This window comes from Hyperoodon ampullatus (assembly GCF_949752795.1).
Source record: "Hyperoodon ampullatus genome assembly, contig: scaffold_453, whole genome shotgun sequence".
In the NCBI taxonomy this organism is placed as follows: domain Eukaryota; kingdom Metazoa; phylum Chordata; class Mammalia; order Artiodactyla; family Ziphiidae; genus Hyperoodon; species Hyperoodon ampullatus.
In genome coordinates, this window is record NW_027640906.1 from 28,535 (window position 1) to 39,024 (window position 10,490).

Consider the following 10,490-nt stretch of genomic DNA (forward strand, 5'->3'; position numbering starts at 1 on the left):
AGATGACCACTGCTTTCTTGCTATGTCCTCACATGGCCTTTTCTCTGTGTGTATACATCCCTCTTATCTCTTTCTCTTCTTACAAGGACACCAGTCATATCAGTTAGGGCCCCACCATTATGACCTCATTTAACCATAATTATGTTTTTAAAGTCCCTGTCTCCAAACAGCCACATTGGGAGATGGGGCATCAACATACGAATTTTAGGGAACACATTTCAGTCCATAACAATTTTAATTTGTATTTCCCTAATTACTGATAGGCTGAGAATCCTTTCATTTGTTTAATAGTGGCCTATGTTTCCTATTCTGTGAAGTCCAGAGAATATCTTTTGTCCATTTTTCTACTGTTTATCTTTTTCTTACTTATTTGTATTGTTTTTTAAATACAAGCAAATAATCTTTGGTCAGCTATATATGACACAAATAAGTTATTTCATACCTTCTAACTTTTTTAATCTTGTCTTTTGATAAATAGCGGCTCTCAATTTTAATGAAATCAAATTTATCTTTTAGCTTAGTGTCTTTTTGTTCTACTTAAAATGTCCTTCCCTAGTTTAATGCTACCCAGATATAGTATATTTTCTTCTGAAAGTTCTAGTGTATCTTTGTTTTATATTCAAGCCATTAATGCACTTACAATCGACTTGTCTGTATTATCCAATTTCTTTGTTTTCTTATGAATAATTAAGTTTTCCAGGACCATTTTGGAATGAATGGATTTTTTAGGTGTGTCTGAGCTGTCCTTGACCATTCACATAAATTTCAGAATTGGCAATCCTGTAAAACCTCTATTAAGTATTTTTATTGTAATTGTATTGACTATATAAATTAAGTTGGGGGAAACTTACACCATTATGATGAGTCTTTTCTATCCATAAACAAGATGTACCTCTCTATTTATTTAAGACTTCTTTACTATCTTTCAATAAGGTTTTATTTTCTCCATAAATGTCTTGCACATTTTTATTTAGATTTATTCCTAGGTAGTTTTTTTTTCCATTTTAAATAATTTTTAAGCTCTCTCTTTGTTCCTGGATTATAGAAATCCAATAGATTTTTGCATCTTGAGCTTATATCTAGCCATCTTGCTAATATTGTTTTTTAGTAAGAGAGGATTTTCTTAGCAAAGAGGAATAAATGTAAAATTAAATAAAAAGGTTATGGGTCAGCTCTGGTCAATAGAACTTTCCATGATAATGGAAATGTTCTTAGTGCTGTCAAAAACGACAGCCATTAGTCACATGTGTTTTTAAATTTTTAAAGGTAAGTTCAATAAAATTAAAATTTCAGTTCCTAAGTCAAACTTGCCCACATTTCAAGTATTTAATAGCCACTTGTGACTAATGGACACTATACTGGACATTGTATCTCTAGACTATTAGACTGTGAAGCCATGGCGTCCCGGGATTTTATCTTTGTCAATGGCATAGTGAGATCTTTCATGTGACAGTTATTCTGTTATTAAAAAGAGAAGTTACTTAACCTAGTCATCCCTAACTTTTTTTTTTTTTTTTTGCATTACGTGGGCTTCTCACTGCTGTGGCCTCTCCCGTTGCGGAGCACAGGCTCTGGAAATGCAGGCCCAGCAGCCATGGCTCACGGGCCTAGCCGCTCTGCGGCATGTGGGATCTTCCCAGACCGGGGCACGAACCCGCGTCCCCTGCATCGGCAGGCGGACTCTCAACCACTGCGCCACCAGGGAAGCCCATCCCTAACTTTTTGAAATAATCCAACATAGCTTTCACCATCCATGAATTTCTTGAATCATATTTATGTTTCTAAACTATTTCTTATGTCATGTGTTCACTTTGTAGCAAGTTCATTGTCCTAAAATGGCACATACTAAAGTATCAAGAGGTTCCCTTATTCCTGATAAGCTGTGATTGGATGAAGAAGACCTTGTTACCCTGCCTATCTGATTTTTATTATAATCAGATGTTAATCTGTATCAGTCTCCATATTCAAAATTCACCTTCAAAATTATATGTTATTCCCATGATGGTTGTCTTTATTTCATTTAGCTAGTATCGTGACCTTATAAATGCAGTTTTGGTCATTTTCTACTAAAACCTCATATTTATCTGTGTGGAAATACATCTCCTACTTGTTTGCCCTCTTATAAACTCTTCCTGTAATTTAATCCTCATGAGCTTTAGTTCCCCTAATTTTAATTACTTAATATTTTGTAAAACATTTAAGAGATCACTGGTATGCTCTTTTTTTCAATCATCTATACATTTAAACAGTGTGTTGCAATAAGAAATAGTACTGGTAATCAGAAGACCAGAGTCCTAGTTTTACCCATAAAAATGAACTACATGTGCATTTAAATAAGTTTTATATAAGGTTATATAAGGTTTATTCTGATTCTAAAATTGTTATGATTATTTAGAAAATTATGTTTGAAATATGACATTATTCAAAACCAATAGAGGTTTGAAATCTATTAAAAATCTACAAAGAATTCAACTATTTCACCTTTTTCCCTGATTTGATATTAAACTGTAATCCTTCATCTTTCACTTACAGCATGCTGTAGCTGCTGTTGACACAAAGACAAAATATAATGTCTAAATATTGTGTACTTGTTTTTTAAATGAATACTTTTGTTTAAAATTGTCTTTTACATAGATTCTTGATTCCCTTTTCACAACTTTTCCATTCCCCATGCTACTGCAATCAATCACTCATGATAGAAAATTATTCTCTTTTCTGTTTGCTAAAGCTCTTTTTAAAATACCAAGTTTCAAATGATCATCAATTCAAGAAACTTTGGGAAATGAACCTCATAATTTCCAGAATGAATATGTTGTTTCACTGGCTACCAGGACACCATCCTCTCCTAGATTTCTCCCCTCTCACTCACCATTCCTTGGCAGTCTCCCTTGGTGATGCCTCCCATCCCTCAACGTCTGTTAGAATGCCCTAAGGCTCATTCCTGGCCCCCTTCACTCTCCATCTACCTTAACTACTCATGAGTTTTAATCTAGTCCCATTACTTTAATGGGAAGATGACTTATGACTCCCCAATTCATACTTCTAGCCCTAAGCACTCACCTAACCTCCAGACTCCTAATTCCAATTTCCCACTAAATATCTCCAATCTATGCATAACAGACATCTCAAACTTAGCAAATAAAACTAAATATTTTGCTTTGATCCATCCATTGCACTCCAGTTTTCCCTGGCTCCATAACTCATCCAGTTGCTCAGGCCAAAAATGTTAGATTCATCCTTAAACTCTCACTTTCCCACAATTCCTATGTCCAGTCCATCAGAAATTCTTGCCAGTCTAACTTGAAAATACATCCTGAATCCACCTACCTCTCACCTTACTCTTGCCGTCTTTACTTACTCCAAGCCATCATTGCTTGCCTCATCTAATGCAATAGGCAGCCTCTTCCACAACCTCCTTGCTTCCTCCCCTCTTGCCCCAATCCTTATAGTCTATAACCAATACAATAGCCAGAATAATCACAAAAAAAACGTGAATCATATTACATTATTTCCCAAAACCTGTTCCCATCACTTTAGAATAAAAATTAAACTTTTTACCTGTCCCACATGCTTTATTCAGTATTTCTTCTGCCCTACTCTCCAAGCTCGTTTACTACTACTATTCTCTCACACACACATCCAGATTTTCTTTCTGCAGTGGCTTTCCCAACATCGGGGCCTTTGCACTTGCTATTCCCTAAAACCTGGAAGATTTAAAAAATCTGTAAGATTCCTCCAAGCAAGATCTTAGAAGGTATTTACATTTCATTTTGTAGAGACATTTGGTAGAAGACATTTTTGCAGAAGATAGATACGTTTTACTTTGGCGGCTATTCACACATCTGGCAATTGCCAAGTTGGTTAAATAACAAATGTGAATTGATGAAGCTAAAATAAAAGAACTGTAGTTGGTGAGACCTATGTGTTTTAAACCGTGAACTTTGAGGAATTGTAGACATGCACACTACACCATGGTTTCAGTGTTAATGTGTGAGAATTAGCTAAGGTATTTTCCAAATACTCATTACTCTCTAAAGAGCTTCTGAGCAGGAAATCAGAACAGGGCCTGTGGACCTGAATTTTATCTAGTACCACAGTTGATTCTGTTGCAGATGGTTTTCAGTCAGCCCTTTGAGAGACACCAAGCTGGGGTATTTGCCCAGATATGATTACCAATGGTCATGCAAGTCACCAATGAGATACAATCGAGAATCAACAAATGACTGAAAAGAGTGACACAAGAAGAAGAGGATCCAGTAAGGACCAGTAGAGACGCTATCCCAAGCACTCTTGGCTAGGAGTTTTACAAATCCATTCATATAAATGGATGATAGTTAACAGCCAAATGGCACTGCATACTTTTTTAAGTTGCTGAGTATTAAAGTGTATGGCTAAGCATCATAAGTTTTGTTAAATTATATTTTGGTTGCTATAAAATTAGGTGTACATTGTGTGTCATAGATGTAGGGATACAGATGTGTAAATATATGTCGTTGTTTCAGTTCTTCAGCTGATACTTCATAATGTCTTTGCAACTTCTAAATGAAGGACCTCTTCAAATATTGTTTAGAAAGAAAAGATGCCTGTTCATCCCTGTCCACCTCCCTTTCTTCATCCCCTTCCTTGTCCCTTCCCTTCTTTTTTTTTATATCTTTATTGGAGTATAACTGCTTTATAGTGTTGTGATCCCTTCCCTTCTTGAACAAATTAGTCCATTAAGTGAGGTAAAATAACCCTTTGTCAGCATGGGGGAGGTGGGCATTCAAGGAACCACATGACTTGGCATTGGGTCTCAGAGTCTGAGAAAGGGGAGAGGATGTCTGCATACGGGAGCCTGGAGTTGACTGCTGAAGTCTGATTCGTGTGAAAGGGCATCCACATGAGGAAGTGGCCTTGGCAACCACTCTGTACAGATTGTCATAACCCGTGCCAGGTGGAGAAAATGTGTGGATGGGAAAGTGGCAGCTACAAGAATTTACTTAAATACAGGAAGATTGATCAAATAATTAAGGATATTAAGAATATGGTAATCAGTGTTATTTTAATATCTGTGGAGGGAGTTAAAATATGAAAAGGGCAAAAACTAGAATGAAAGGGTGTTGAAAGGGAATGGAGGATGTTAATGTGAACACATGATTTTCAATATAGAGACATTATAGAAATAAACATAGACTATATGTATGCATATGTTTATGAATGTGTTTGTGAATATGTGTAAATGGTTATGAATATGTGTTTTCATATGTGTGTATGTATATATGTACATAAATCCCCTAGCTCTGCCTATTGAGAGTACCTGGGACCACTGCTTCCCAAGAGCAATGAATACACCTAGTGTCCAGATCTTGGTTTCTAAATACAGCTCTCCAACTGAAGGAACTAAAGGTCTTTGGAGAAATGGCTGATTCTAGAACCACTACAGGGAAAATATAAGATGACCCTAGAACATACTATTGTTTCAAGAAGTAAGGGATCAGCCATAAAAAGAAACGCAATTGAGTTATTTGTAGTGAAGTGGATGGACCTAGAGTCTGTCATACAGAGTGAATTAAGTCAGAAAGAGAAAGACAAATACCGTATGCTAACACATATATATGGAATCTAAAAAAAAAAATGTCATGAAGAACCTAGGGGTAAGACAGGAATAAAGACACAGACCTACTAGAGAATGGACTTGAGGATATGGGGAGGGGGAAGGATAAGCTGTGACAAAGTGAGAGAGCGGCATGGACATATATACGCTACCAAACGTAAAATAGATAGCTAGTGGGAAGCAGCCGCATAGCACAGGGAGATCAGCTCGGTGCTTTGTGACCACCTAGAGGGTTGGGGTAAGGAGGGTGGGAGGGAGGGAGACGCAAGAGGGAGGGGATATGGGGATGTATGTATATGTATAGCTGATTCACTTTGTTCTAAAGCAGAAACTAACACACCATTGTAAAGCAATTATACTCCAATAAAGATGTTAAAAAAAAAGAAGAAGAAGGGAGATATCAAAGAATAATTGGGAAACATCAAAGGATATAGAAGCCAAACTGAAGGGGTTTCCACTGGACAAATCTTGAACAATCTAAGCCTCAAAATAAATAATGGTAGAAACGTATTATAGTCAATTGAATAAAAGAGGAGTCTATGAGTTCATACTGATTTAAATCATTAAATTGAATAAATTATGTTTGATGAGGAACAGGATATTTACATAATTACAAAGTGCCTTACCACAAAAATTATTAATAATGAAGGAGAAAAAAATAACTTTACAATGGAGAAGACTGGGTGATATACACCTTAATCAAATGAGTAAAATAATATTCCAGTAAGGTTACAAGTTAAAAGTTTGCCGAAATTGTTTGATAGGAAGCAGTGAGAAGAACAGAGCTTCACCACTGTGTTATTCCTGCCAACTACACATATCCTGAATAATCATGAGACAAATACAAACAGCTAAATCCTACAAAATAGCTGATCCATATTCTTTAAAATTTTCTAGTTTATGAAATTCAAGGGAAGCCTGAGAAAATTTTCCAGATTAAAAAACTAAAGAGACAGGACAACTAAATGCAACATGCGACACTGGGCTGATCCTTTCATTATGAAGGACATGATTGGGATAATTGACAAAACTTGAAAGGGGTCTGAGGATTAGTAGCTCTGTAGTCATGTGTCAGTGTTAATTTCCTGATTTTCCTGATTATATTTGGATATATGTTTGTAGGAAATACTAGAGGATTTGGGGGAGACATTGCATTGTGTTGGCAACTACTCTCAAATGGTTTGGGAAATAAATTATTTTTATTGTCATTTCAACCTTTCTTTAATTTTTGAGATTGTTAAAAGAAGGCAAACAAAGGAGAAGACCCCTGAGTCAGGTAACCCTCCTTTTCCTGGCGACTCCCATAGTTAAAAGCTCAGTTTACAATGGTGGTCAGTTTTTCAGTCTATTTGTGCTAATTTCTGTTACTAACAACATAGCATCTTATTTTCTATTTGAGGTTTTTGGATTTTTCCTAATTATGCTTTTGCTTTTTATTCTATCAAATGTCTATGAATTTGATAAAGTCCTCGGTATTAACACAAAATCAGTAAGATTCATAAAAATAAAAATAAGTTCTTGGAGGAATTTATAAATTTCTACCTGCATTCAAATTGGAGTAAGTTGGCAAGAAATTTATAAGGGGAAAATACTATAAGGAGCACTCCCATTCAGAAACTCAAAATGGTTGCACGTGTTTATCCTGTAAGAGGTCTGTGATGAAACAGCAGGATGAAGGCTATATGTCCAAACTTAAATGCAATCTTTTAAATCACCTTTCATGTCAGGCCATGTAAGAACTGGGCAATTCAAGAAGTAAATTAGAACAATTCTTATTTTCAATAATTTCTTAGGTCAACACTTAGAATAATGAAAAACTTATCTTTAACTCCAAGAAATCTGGACAGCTATTAAAGCAAATGTGTTGTCCTACTGGCCTACACCTGGTTATAAACAGCAGTACGACTTCAGAAAACCCTGAACACTGAGTGGACTTTCTAAATATAGCTTTTTCTTTCTATAAAGGTGTTTTACAAGAATGCTATCTTTTGTGAAAATGTGGCCTTTATAAAGGGTACACTAAGGTCTGTGACTTTTAGACCTAGAAAAGATTTGAAATATTTTCTTAGCCTGGGAATCCACATTTTAGAGGCATAGAAAGAGAAACCCAATGAAATTAAATATTTTGCCCACCATCAAATGGCAAACAAGCAATAACGACAGCACTCAAGCCTCTGTCTTCTAAATCCATTGAATGCAGCATAAATAGATTGCAATAACTGCTGATTTTCATTGTCCTCAACACTACATTTCTTCTCTGCCTTATCCCTCTTCTTTTGAGGGATGACAACATTATCTGCAAACTTTATCTATAACTATTTTTTTTAAATTTTGCTGTTTTGTAACTCATTTTTGAAAAATTCTGTTTCTATGTTGAAAATGTGTAAGGACATTTACCTTCTTTCTTGAAACACCTTTGCCTGCATTTATCACATTTTATTTTGAACTATTGTGTAGCAATAAGTACAAAAGCGCGTCTAGTAGAAGAGATAATGTCAGAGGCAACAAGGTGTGTGTATGGGGGGGGTCGGGGTTAGAGTTGACATACCTTAAGGGAGATGAGGAGAGAGGGAAGAGAATAGAAATTTTATTTATTTGAAAAAATATGATGGCAAGTTAGAGAATTTTGGCTAAACTTAATACAATATAGCTTTCCTTAACTTAAATTCCGGGTTAACTTCCACTGTTTACATTGCCACAGACTAGGGAATAAACAAAGCAAAGACATTTTTGGTACCACCATTTTGTGTTAATTTCATAAAGATTTCTACAAGACTTTTTAAAAATAAACTGAAAAACGAAAGTCTTGTCTTTAGCTTATTTTCCCTGCATGCTTGCACTTTAATAAGTTGATAAATGACATTTAAACTCAATAGTTATGATTAATTCTGTCCCACAATTTTTAAAAGCACTGGGGATTGTGTGCGCGTGCATGCGCGCACCTTTACAACCAGTAAAATAAAGTTCTTGATCAAAAAATTATTATCACTTAGACTATTGAATAAAATCAGATACGATAGAGGGGCCAGCTATTGATAGGTTTAAAAGTCACCCTAGGTGATTAATTCATGCAGCAGTGTTGCACGTTTCTCTTTAGATGAAGCACTTAGAAGTATAACCGAGCTTGGCTCTAATTTCATATCTGAGACCTGTTTTATTTAGAGTTCTTTGGCAAGTGCTTGCTCTGTGTTTTTATAGTCTTTGGTTGTGCTATAAAAATGTCAAAATTATGAATTAACAGATATGCAAAAGTGAAATCCTAGAAGATAGGATAAACATGAAGTCCTCTAATTATCACTCAAATAAGTTTGGTTGACAGAACTGGGAATCAGAAAAGACATTAATAATGCATAATGCTGAAGTTAAAATCTTCTAGTTACAGTACAAAGGAAATCCTAATTTGTACCACAAGGTAATGAATTCAGTACTTTTCATTTGTTAAATATTTGCTTATTACCCTGCACCGTGCATATAACACTGTTGCCAAATTTGGAGGGCAAACAGGAAAAACAGACACTCTCTACCCTCAAGTTGTTTATACTGCAGTCAGTGAAATTTCTCTACTTTGAGATCTTTTAATTCCTCAGTTCATTGTAACATCTTCTTCAGATGAATTGTTTTTTATTTGTTAAAACCAATGTTTAGCACTTTAAATAGTTTCTTCAATGTTCCTGATGGTGAAATAGAGTCATCATGCTAATTTCCAATACTAATTATAGAGTTGATAGGAGAAATGCTCAAGATTGATAGTAAAGTGATTTCGATAATCTACAAAATGTCTTGAGGTTTCCCAGATAACAACTTGTCTCCCAGACAAAAATGCACTTATTATTGATATTCCAAGCTTATAAAAATTTTTATACTTTAATCATATAGCGATTTTACAACATCTTTTCATTCACATTTTAAGATATTTTGTTCAGTAGATTATCTCATTTTGAAACTATTGATTTATATATACATACTATGTAAATAGTAGTATATATTTCTCAATGACTAGATTAGTGCTTTCTTAACTACTTAAATTTGTTTAATTCATATTGTTGTTCTTCAGCATTTCTTTTACTCACTGGAGCCTATCCCACTGACTTCAAAAAGCCTGAAAACTCTGAAAATCCCATTTAAAGTAACTGTATGGAAAATCGTTAAAATAACATATAATAATGGTAGAGAAGAAGTGTATTTAACATTGTGCTGAGATTATTCCATTAGTAAAGAGATTAATCAATAATTCTAACATTCAGACATATAATAAAAATGAAAAACAATCATAATACTGAGCAATGACATTTTCAATAAAGGGAGATATTAAATATGGTATAGGAAACGAGAATCTGCAAAGCAGATAAGTTGGCAATGATTATACATATATTTAAAATACGTTGAAACAGTCATAGACAGTTTTTCTTTTTGGATGGAAAGAGGCATATTGAAGTGTTTAAGCACTACTTCAACTGGAATAGATATTTAGACACTATACAGAAAACACATGATTGCAGAAGAGCAGATATTAGCAGGTGTGTGAATGTGTATGTCTTGAATTAATGCATTTTCTTTTATTCAAAAAGGAGGAGAATGCCAAATTTACTTTAAAGGTGGCATTGTGATATGTTAAAGTTCCATTCTTAGACTTTTGCTGCTGTTACTGTTCCTTTAGTATTCACCAAAGAGTACCGTCCTGTCATTTATCCAAGTTAGAAATCTAGAAGCAATCCTAGGATTCTCATTATAGGGTCCCCTACCTTCATGCTCCCCCCTCAAGAAGTAACAAATTCTTGGCTCTCCTATATAGGAAAGCTCTCTCCAATGTACGCCTGCTCTGTAACTCTCCGGGTCTCGGCGCGCGGCTGGGAGAGCCGCCCCCGCCGCCCCCCATCCCCTCGGCTCAGGATCAACG